The sequence below is a fragment of the Leucopleurus acutus genome (assembly GCF_964270905.1).
Source record: "Leucopleurus acutus genome assembly, chromosome: 14".
NCBI classification, from domain to species: domain Eukaryota; kingdom Metazoa; phylum Chordata; class Mammalia; order Artiodactyla; family Delphinidae; genus Leucopleurus; species Leucopleurus acutus.
The window spans coordinates 7,457,511-7,469,487 of NC_139156.1; positions in this window are offsets into that span (position 1 = coordinate 7,457,511).

Consider the following 11,977-nt stretch of genomic DNA (forward strand, 5'->3'; position numbering starts at 1 on the left):
TGGGCCTCACGTGTTCAAAGCCACCTTCTTCAGGAAGACACAAGCCTCACCCTTCTGCCTCCCCCAGGTAGCAGGGGACATGCTGTCACCTCCCGTCTCACACTGGACAAAGTGGAATGGGGGATTCGACCTGGGCAAAGATCAGGATTTGGGTTGCAGCTTCCCATTTATTTGTAATGCAAATAATACCCCAAGATATGTGCAATGGGCACCTGAAAGGATGATCGACATCACGTGTCACTAGGGAAATGCAAGTCAAAACTGTAGTGGAGGGACTTCCCTTGTGGTGCAGTGGTTAACAATCCGCCTGCCAATGCAGGGGACACGGGTTCAAGCCCTGATCCGGGAAGATCCCACATGCCGCGGAGCAACTAAGCCCGTGCACCACAACTACTGAGCCTGCGGTCTAGAGCCCGTGCTCCACATCAAGAGGATCCACCACAAGGAGAAGCTCGTGCACCACAATGAAGAGTAGTCCCCGCTCACCACAACTAGAGAAACCCCACGTGAAACAACGAAGACCCAATGCAGCCAAAAATAAATTAATTAATTAAAATAAATAAATAAAATTAATTTTTTTTAAAAAGAGAATAAGTTAATAGATTAAAAAAAAAAACATTGGAGGAAACTTAAACATATGTTACTAACTGAAAGAAGCCAGTCTGAAAACGCTACAAAGTGTATGATTCCAACTATGTGACATTCTGAAAAAGGTAAAACTATAGAGACAGTAGGGAGATCAGTGGACACATTACTGATTGCTCAGGCAGAGCACAGAGGGTTTTTAGGGCAGTGAAACTACTCTGTATGATACTGTAATAGTGGATACATGTTGTTATACATTTATCAAAGCCCATAGGATGTACAACACCACGAGTAAACCCTAAGGTAAACTACGGGCTCCGGATGAAAATGATGTGTTAACATAGGTTCATCGATTGTAAGAAATGTACCACTTTGGGGGACTTCCCTGGTGGCACAGTGGTTAAGAATCAGCCTGCCAATGCAGGGGACACAGGTTCAAGCCCTGGTCCGGGAAGATCCCACACGCCACAGAGCAACTAAGCCGTGTACCAGAACTACTGAGCCTGCGCTCTAGAGCCCATGAGCCACAACTACTGAGCCCACGAGCCACAACTACTGAAGCGCACACACCTAGAGCCCGTGCTCCCCAACAAGAGAAGTCACCGCAATTAGAAGCCCGCACAACGCAACGAAGAGTAGCCCCCGCTCGCCGCAACCAGAGAAAGCCCATGTGCAGCAACGAAGACCCAACGCGGCCATAAATAAATAAATGAATAAAATTAAAAAAATAAAGAAAGGTACCTCTTTGGTGCGGGATATTGATAGCGGGGGAGGTTATGCATGTATAGGAGCAGGGGGCCTGTGGAAACTGTATTTTCCACTCAGTTTTATTGTGAACCTAAAACTGCTCTCAAAAATAAAGTTTGTTAATTAAAAAATAAAATAAAATAAAACAACTGCTGGACACCCACTGAGCAAACAAGCCATTTTCCTGTCTCCTAGGCTTTGTACATGCCACCCCTCCCCTCTTGTTGGCCTGGAAATCTCCTCTCCCAACTTTCAAGCCTTGCCTGGATGTACTTCCTCCCAAAAGCCTTTCCTGACCCACCTTTGTGCTATTCCCATACTTTGAAGATGTGTTTATTATTTCACATATCGCACTGTATTCTGATAATTGATTTCACAGCCATTGTCTCGTGTGCTCACCCTCAGGGCCTAGACTAATGCCCAATGCACTGGAGTCCCTCAGGGTTTGTCTGCGGGTGTCCTAAACCATGCTGCCTCTCCCTAGACACTTGGAAGATCTTCTGAAACCTCCCTCTGCACCCCCTCCCCATCCCAATTATTCACTGATTTATCCTTTACATTCCTACCAATAATTAACCAAGTGACTAACGTTTATTTACCACGCGGGTTTTGGGGGGCCTGTGATAGGTGCTTTTTGGAATTCTAGACCGGAAACTCCTTGAAAGTTGTGTATCAGCAAGGGTTCTATAGTCGCAAGGAATAAAAACTAACCTTTTCTAACTTCGGCAAGAAGTCAGGATTTCCTGGGAGGCTTCAGGGCCAGGCTGGGCAGGAACTAGGACATCTCCGGGGATCTCGGGAGAAGCAACACCTTGAGGCCTCTCTCCAGCTACAGCCACCAGGTGACTTAGCTCCAGCCACCTTCCAACTCTGCATGTCTCCTCCCAAGATTCAAATTTCTAGACTGGCCTAGCTTCGGTCACATGCCCATCACCGTGACCGGGGTGACTGGGGGCTCAGGGTCCTCTGAGAGCCCTTCTAGAACCACATGGAAGGGGAGTTAGGGCCTTCCACTAACACAGAGAGCATGAATTGTGCACTTAACACATCCTGACAGCAGGTGCTCAAGTGTTCGTGATGAATGAATGTGTGAATGCAGGAACTTGCCTCCAAGGAGACACACCATCTTCCCAACCCATGCCAGGCTGGCCTAGGACTATCTCCTTCCGAAGATAGCGCAGGACCTGCCCTGCTGAGGAGGGCCCGGTGTGTTGGATCCACTGGGTTAGCAGGTCCACAGGGCCTGGAGGGGCAGCTCAGACCCAGATGCTTGCAGGCATGGCCAGGATAGGAAAGCCCAGACTTAGACACAAGATCAAGCCAGAGGAGGAGCCAGATTCTGTAATCCACCAGATTCTGTGCTCTGTGAGAGTCCACTCAGTAGTGGAATACTGAGAACAAGTAGATTTAAGAACATTGACTTCAACTGAAATCTTCTAGGAAGATGGATTCATCAAAGCTTGGTGGTAATGGGACCTCAGAAGTTATCTACTGCCACCCCTTACTTTTACAGGTCAGGAAACTGAGATCCAGGGAGGTGTAGTGTTTTGTTCAAGGTCATAGCATATTCATGCAGGTCTCTTCCATCACAGTTCAAGGCTCTTTATACTGTGCAGCCATGGCCCTCTGGGGTGATGATGGGATCTGGGGACCCTTTTCCTTGGTCATCTAGATGTCAACTGGCTTGTTCCATTTGGGGTCCACTTTATTCCACTCTTCCTGCCTTTTTGGTCCATAGAACCTGGATGGTGGCAATTCTTCAGTGCTGATGGGGTGAACTGCACCATGCCTCATGAGATTTCCTCACCTTTATCAAATGTTCAACATTAACACCCAGGCCCGTTCCCACCTGCATCAGCTAGCTATTGCTGCTTAAGAAATCATTCCAAAAAGGTAGTAGCTTATAACAACAACATTTTATTTAGCTCACAGTCTGCAGGTTGGCAATTTAGGCTGGGCTCAGCTGATCCATTCTTCTGGTCCTGGCTCAGCTCCCTCATTTATCAGCAGTCAGCTTTGGGACGGATAGGCAGGCCTGCTATCTTGGCTGGGCTCTCTCACATGTTTTGGGGTCAACTGATTGTAGATCTCGTCTAGGATGGTTTTGACTTGGACTACTGGACTGTCCTCCATAATGTCTCTCATGATCCAGCAGACCTTCCTGGGCCTGTTCACATGGTGGAGGAAAGGATGAAGAGGGCCAGCAGAAGCCCTCAGGCCTCTGTTACATTCTATTGGCCAAAGCAAATCATAAAGCCAGCTCTGGGGAGTTCCCTGGCCGTCCAATGGTTAGGGTTTGGCGCTTTCACTGCTGTGGGCCCAGAGTTTGATCCCTGGTCGGGGAACTAAGATCTCACAAGCCACATGGTGTGGCCAATAAATAAATAAATAAATAAACAAATAAAAGTCAGCTCAGATTCAAGAAGCAGGGAAATAGACTCCACCTATTAATGGGAGGAGTTATGTATTACTGCAAAACTCATTGCAAAACATTATTTATAATTGCCAAAAAGCGGAAGCAACCCAAATGTCCACCAACTGATGAATGGATAAACAAAATGTGGTATATCCATATAATATAATATTATTGGTCATAGACAGTAAAGAAGAATGAATATATGCTACAACATGTATGAACCTTGAAATATGATTAGTGAAAGAAGCCAGACACAAAAGACCACATTTTGTATAATTCCATTTATATGATATGTCCAGTGTAGGCAGATCTATAGGGACAGAAAGTAGATTAGTGGTTTCCTGGGGCTGGGATAAGGGGGGGAATGGAGTTTCTTTTTAGGGGTGATGAAAATGGTACAAAACTAGATAGTGATGCAGGTGCATAACTGTGAATACACTAGTAACCACTGAATTGTACAATTTTAAAGGGAGAATTTTATGATATGTGAATTATATCTCAATAAAGCTATTAGTTAAAAAGTAAACAAGTGGAAAAAAAACTTGTTGCAAAACAAATCTACCAAAATAAGAAAATACCGTTTTGGAACATTTATAAATGAAGGAAATAAAGTTGTAATCCTTATTGATGAACCTTCATCTTTTATGTATAGAAATATCTTGATAGTTTAACTAAAAGTGAAATTTAAGACTTCGGTGATATTTAATGGTTTTCCTTGTCCTCCTGTAACAATATTTGAAGTAGCATTTTAAGCTTTATTGTTGGTACTCAAGAAAAATTATTCCACTGAGAAGACTTTACAAGTAAACATGATTGATTTTGTGTGGATAGTGTCCATGTAATGCTAGTAAGAAGGTCTAAAGTTCTGGCCAAAGATTAGAAGATTTTCTGGATGTTTTGATACTTAATGGATATATTCAATTATCTTGTGAATGATGCATTAAAAGATGTAAATCAATTAAATAACTTTAAATCTCTTCTTTAAAAAGCATTTATTTACTACTACATCAAATAAATATCAGATAAAATTAAATAATATATCTTACAAGCTGAGAACCTAAAAATGGAAAATCAGAAGAATAGTTGTATCTCAGTGAGGTGTTAGAGCTACAAAAGTAGTTTGGAAATTGAACTGAGCCTTCAATATTATCTTTAATAGAAATTATAAAATCGTAGTAGCTAATATTTAGAAAATGAAAACACTTAAAGAGACTTTAGTAAATGGCATTCTAACAGAGATGTCAGTACTTTCTTTAGTTCTACAAGAAAGACATGTTTTGGTTCTTGAAGCTGATAAAATAATAAAAGTGATTGAGCATATAAAACTGATAATGGACACCATGAAAAGGAGCAGAAAGTATTAGAAAAACAAAGAAATATGATATACCTTATGAAAAAACAAAGTGGCAATTCCTAGGAAAAAAACCTATTTATCTAATAAATTACATGAGAACATGTTTGCTGTTTTATGATGAAAGTAAATAAACATAGTAAACTTTGATGTCTTTTCATTTATTTGATCCTGAAATTAGGCCAGCTGACATTTGCAAAGCTCTGTAGATGTTGAGTAAACAAAAATTAATAAAATTTAGCCACCTTATATGACATTCTAACAAAATATTTTCAAGATAGTTGATAATAGAGAAATTGGCTATATAAAAACCTTTCTACGATAAAAGCTAGAAAAATTCCATACGTAAATGCTTTGGGTTTAGCTGAGAGAAATTCCAGTGTCCAGAGCGAGCTGTTGACAATAAAAGTGATTCTCTACCTAGACTGTGTCACTCGATGCTGTTGGTTTAATGAGAAAGCGGTTGGAAAAGTTTGATGTAATTCCTGAGTCAGATCATGGCCCAGACAGGGGGCGCCATTTAGCTAGTGACAGCTGTGCTGAACAAAAGATCACACTAACAGTGTCTAAATATCAAAAAATAATTTGGAAATTCTTAGAATAATGGGGTGAATTATTTATATGACAATATGTACCCTTTCATTTTATATATATGAAATATATATATTTTTAGGTTATCTCAAGAATAAAAGAAATATATTAATTTTTAATTTCTATGTTAATTTATATTCCATATCAGTCATTGAATATTTTTAATATCATCCTGCCTGTGAAACAGTGAAGTAGAAATCAGCCCTGTTTTATTTTTATTTTCCCCCAGCTTTTTGTTATGTAAATTTTCAAACACACAGAAGAGTAGAAAGAATAGTACAATGAACACCTAGATTCAGCAGTTGTTAACATTTGCCATATTGTCTTTCTCTGTATATGTGGTTTCTGAGCCATTTGAATGCGAGCTGTAGACGTCATGACTTTTCACCCCAAACATACAGCCTGTATTTCCTAAAATCCAGGCGATTCTCTCACATAACAATAATATAATTATTGTGCCTAAGAAAACTCACTAGAATTATCTTTCTTTTTAAGAGTTGGCCATCTCTCTTTTTAAAAATATTTATTTATTTATTATTTATTTGGTTGCGCTGGGTCTTAGTTCTGGCAGGCAGGCTCCTTAGTCGTGGCATGCGAACTCTTAGTTGCGGCATGCATGCGGGATCTAGTTCCCTGACCAGGGGTCGAGCCCAGGCCCCCTGCATTGGAAGCATGGAGTCTTAACCAATGTGCCACCAGGGAATTCCCAATAATTTTCTAATATCATCTAACCTAGTCCTTATTCAAATTTCCCCTAATGTACAGTTTTTTAATTTAATTTTTATTTTATATTGGAGTGTAGTTGATTTACAATGTTGTCTTAAGTTTCAGGTGTACAGCAAAGGGATTCAGTTATACATATACATATATCCATTCTTTTCAGATTCTTATCCTATATAGGTTATTACAGAGTATTGAGTAGAGTTTCCCGTGCTATACAGTAGGTCCTTGTTGATTATCTATTTTATATATAGTTGTGTGTATATGTTCATCCCAAGCTCCTAATTTATCCCTCCTGCCTCCCCACGTTTCCCCTTTGGTAAACATAAGTTTGTTTTTGAAGTCTGTGAGCCGGTCCTAACGCATAGTTTTTTTCAAAGTCAAAGCCAATCAAGCTTGTTGCATTTCTATAATCTCTTTTAGTCAGAACGGTCCCTGTACTTTTTCCTCCCCCATGACAATGACTTTTTGAAGACATTAGGCCAGTTATCTCATAGAATGTCCCATGTTCTGGATTTGTCTGATTGTTTGGTCATGATATTGTTTACCTTGTCCTTGTCTATTTCTTGTAAACTGGAAGTTAGGCTTAAAGACTTGATTAGATTCAGGTTAGAAAATGGGTAAAAATACTTCACAGTGCACTCATAATGGCATCACATCAGAAGGCCCATGATGTCATTCTGTGTCCCTGTTAGTGATGCTAAGACTGATCACTTGATTAAGGGGTGACAGTGAGATCTTGCCACTGTAAACAGAGATTTTGGAGACATCCAAGGGCATTGGAACATGGACAAAGCAATAGATAATACAAAGGAATTATTCATTTCATTAGGGGTGATAATGGGGTTGTGGTTGTATAAGGAAATGTCCTTAGTTTTCAGATATACACACAGAAGTATTTAAAAATAGGCAAAAGGCTGGGATGTCGGGACTTCCCTGGTGGTCCAGTGGGTAAGACTCCACACTCCCAATGCAGGGGGCCCTGGTCGGGGAACTATATCCTGCGCGCATGCCACAACTGAGAGTTCACATGCCGCAACTAAGAAGTCCACATGCCGCAACTAAGAAGTCCACATGCCGCAGCAAAGACCCAGGGCAGCCAAATTAATAAATAAATTTTTTTTTTAAAAAAAGAAAGAAAATCATCATTAAAAAAAAAGGCTGGGATGTTGGAGGTATATTTTAAAAGAACGTAGCAATAATTTTTTAAAGGAAAAGAGGTAGATTAAGCAAAGGTGTCAAACTGATAATCCTTGAAGATAGGGGAGGAAAAAGAATGGTTCTTCATATTAATTTCTTTACTTTTGTGTATCTTTAAAAACTTTCACATTAAAAAAATAGAGAGGAAAAAAAGAATGAGTGAATGATTTGGAGATGGTGAAGTCAAACACAGCTGGACCCTGAATACGCATTGGCAACTAGCCCAAACCCAAACCCCATGGATCACTGATTGTGACCTTGGTCACTGTCAAATTTTTTTCTTGCTCTCACAGAATACCAATCACATGCCAAGGCAGCCAACTTTATAAAACAGATCAGAATATTTTCATCCCTTTTTTAAAGGGTAAAATATCTTTCACCAATCTTACCTTTCTAGGGTTCACTCATACTTGTTTGCCCAAGTGAAAGGTCACAGATTGTTCTCCAAAAATGGCCAGAGGGTGAAGTTGAAAACAACGGCTGTTTCTAAGTGGCAGATCTTGCTCTTTGAACAGTTCTCTGTCCTATGTCTTGGCACAGAGTGGGTGTCAATAAATATTTGTTGCCTGAATGTTGAATGAAAAGAGGATACAGCTCTGGGAGACACACAAGGCTTTCCCTCACATGTGGTTGGAGAACCCCATCCTGGCCTTGGAAGAAAACCCAATCAGTGGAAGAAACTGTACTCATGGGACTACTTTCCGGGCCCTTCTGGGTTTCTCCAGGGGACTGCATGTAATGCTCTTCGAGATGGCCTTGCCTTCCCAGGGCACTTTACCTAGGAAGACGTCCAAATGGGCTCTGGCCAGCTGTCAGGTAATTGCTTCTTTGATGCTTTACAGTTTACAAAGGCATTTTTATGTTTCTGAGCAATTCCCTCCACCACCCCGCAGGGCAAGCAGCATCACCCTCAAGCCCATTTTACAAATGAGATCACGGAGGTCCTGAGTGGAAATCTGATTCTCCATCTTGCTCAACACTCTACTGAATTTGTGCACACCCTTGTGCGCTGGATAATGGCCCCAACAGGCCTGGGGAGGAAACTGTCTATCAGTAAGTTCTTCATAACAAGAGCAGTTTAAGGAAGTCAAAAATTTTACTCGTAACCTCTCTGGATGATAATCCCTGTCTTCTCGCCTAATTCTTCAGGAAATAGTATATCTATAGGCACCTTTATTTGGGTCCCTCTCTTTTCATTCGACATTCAGGCAACAAATATTTATTGACACCCACTCTGTACCAAGCCTGTGCTGGTGCTAGGAATTCTGAGATGCCTCAGTCCTTTTCCTGCCCTTGAGGGCCTCACGTCCTGCTGGGGCGTCAGACACATGACTGAAAACTCCATACAACGTGCTGAGTGCTATCCCAAGACATGTGCAAGGTGGCAGACAGAGGTTTGAACAAGGTACTCAGATTGCACAGTCTTTCCAGGTGAGTCAGAAAGGTTTCCTGAAGGTGGCGACATCTGAACTGGGCCTTAAACAATGAGTAGGATTGTGACAGATTGAGAAGATGCAGAACTTTTTAAGGATTCACATTGCATAAAATTGGTCTCAACTTTCCATCTCACACGTGCCAGGGATCTACCTTGGACTTACTACAGCCATCCCTCGGTATCCACAGGGGGATGGCTTGGTATCCCCCCAACCCCGCTCCACAGATCCCAAAACCCGAAGATGCTCAAGTCTCTTATATAAAATGGAGGGGGGGGGTATTCGTATATAGCCTACACATATCCTCCTCTGTACTTTAAATCATCTCTAGATTACTCATAATACCTAATACAACATAAAGGCTAAGTAAATAGTTGCCAGTGCATGGCAAATTCAAGTGTTGTCTTTATTTTATTATTATTATTTTTTTGCGGTACGCGGGCCTCTCACTGTTGTGGCCTCTCCCGTTGCGGAGCACAGGCTCCGGACGCGCAGGCTCAGCGGCCATGGCTCACGGGCCCAGCTGCTCCGCGGCATGTGGGACCTTCCCGGACCGGGGCACGAACCCGTGTCCCCCGCATCGGCAGGCGGACTCTCAACCACTGCACCATCAGGGAAGCCCCAAGTGTTGTCTTTTCGAATTTTCTAGAATTTTTTTCTGAATATTTTAAATCCGAGGTTGGTTGAATCCACAGATGCAGAACCCGCAGATGCAGAACCCACAGATATGGAGGGCTGACTGTATTTCTAGAGAAGGGTAATTGCCCCCAAATTTCTCCAACAAACCCACCATCTGAAACTGTCTGAAAGGTGTTTTGGATGACCCACATCTTAGTACAGCTAAACCACAGCTGTTTCTAATCAGTCAAGATAAATGACTAATGGCCCTGAGCTCTATAAAGCAATGCCCACAATTGGTTGGCCACAGCAAACGTCCCAAGCAAGCATATATTTGCTTTGGAATCAAACACCTCACAGGCTCGTTTGTATGTGGATTGGACTATCGGCGGCCTACACCTCCTAACACATAACACAATCTAAGGCTCCTGGAGCAGGAAAGGCACCGTACTAAAGAATAAACATGGGAATTCCCTGGCAGTCCAGTGGTCAGTACTCTGCGCTTTCACTGCTGAGGGTCAGGGTTCAGTCCCTGGTTGGTGAAGTAAGATCTTGTAAGCTGAGTGGAATGGCCAAAAAAAAAAAAGAAAAAAGAGAATAACCACAAGCAGAACACACGAATCCTGCAGAGAGTTACCTGCAAGATCAAGGAAATCATTCTGACATATTAAGACTCCAAAACTCCATCTTGTAGTGAGCACTTATGCCTTAGAGAAATATCATTAGTAATTGCTCCAGTTTTGAATCACTTTCAGTCTCAGAAAGCATTTCTTAAATGCTTCTTGGAAATTTAGGAAATGGATTCTGAACTAAGACAAGTGGAACTGGCTCTAGATTTATTAGAAAAAAGAATCAGTGTCAATGCAAAACAAAGTGTAATCAGTGTCAATGCAAAAACATGGTATCATCTGGAAATAAAAGTTGAATGCAGGGAAGTTAGCAGCATCAACAAGGCTGATCTTACTCTGGCCACAAATCTAAAACATTGAAGTGTGGTGGTGAAGAGATGCAGTCAAGAATGTTTCCAGAATCACCTCTGTAGGGTGGTGTGCATGAAATAATTCATGTAGCCAATGACCCAACATTTCTGAAGTCTTTTATTATACACTTACTGCAGAAATATTAGAAAACGCAATAAGTGAAGGATGGAAGAACTGCCATGATCTAGGGTCAACACTGTTACCACTTTGGTGAATATCCTTCTAGATTGTTTTCTTTCAACAGGAATATTACATAAAAACTTTTCCCCCACAAAAGTCAGATCATACCTTCCATACTATTTGGAAACCTGGCTTTCTTCATTGGGTATCTAGAGGCAATCCTTCCATGTCAAGAAATCTTTTTGATTTCTACCTCAATACACTTAGTAGCTGCAGCCTATATCTTCTGTGGGTGCACCAAAACTTAACCATTCCACTATCATTAGCATTAATTTCTAGTTTTTTTGCTATTGAAAAATGCTGAGATGAACTACCTTTTGCTAAATCTGCACAAACAGAAGGCCACTTCCAAGTTCTACATTCTAGACCATGTGTAGCATACGGCATTCAAGGGCACATCTCCCTGTTGATGTTCCAAAACCTCACTGCTAGAGGGTGCCCCTCCCCCAATCTCCAGGGATCAGAACGAACCCAGAGTAACCCAATTTGGATGGACTCTATGTCCTGACTCCCCTGCCTTATTTAGGACATCACAAAAACCACTGTAAAAAAGAAGGCAGTTAAGCTAAATCCCAGAACTTTCCCCAAATCTGTTTGTCATAAAGTTGAAAAGTAAACATTTTCCATCATTTATTAGCACCACATTTGCAGAACAAGTTGCCTTCAGGCTCCCTGTCCAGCAGAACTAAGGCTTGCCGTGGGAAAGAATGAAGCAGAACCTTGTAACAGAGTGAAGATCTTTTAGTAACTGAGATGAAACCTACAGTCAAGGCAAATCAGACCCAGAACACAATTAATAACCATTACTTCTATTGTATTTAAATTTTATATTCCCCAACTCTTTTCTTACCTCCTTAAAATATGAGTTCACAAGGTGGTCAATTTAAATCTTTTTATTAAAGCAGTTATGGTCATTGCCCCACAGTGTCTAGACTTTTAAATTAGGATTTGAATGTTTGGAGATGAGATTTCTGTTTCTACGTTTTGATCCTTCTCCAGAAAAGCCAATTACAACATGTTAATAAGCATTTCCAGACTTTCAAGTAAGTTAAAAGAATCCAGTCTTCTTTTCTCTAAATTAGTTGGAGGAGACATAGAGTAGAATCCTAAAAGGCTACAATCCCCATTTTAAAATCCTGATGAAAGAAGCCTATCA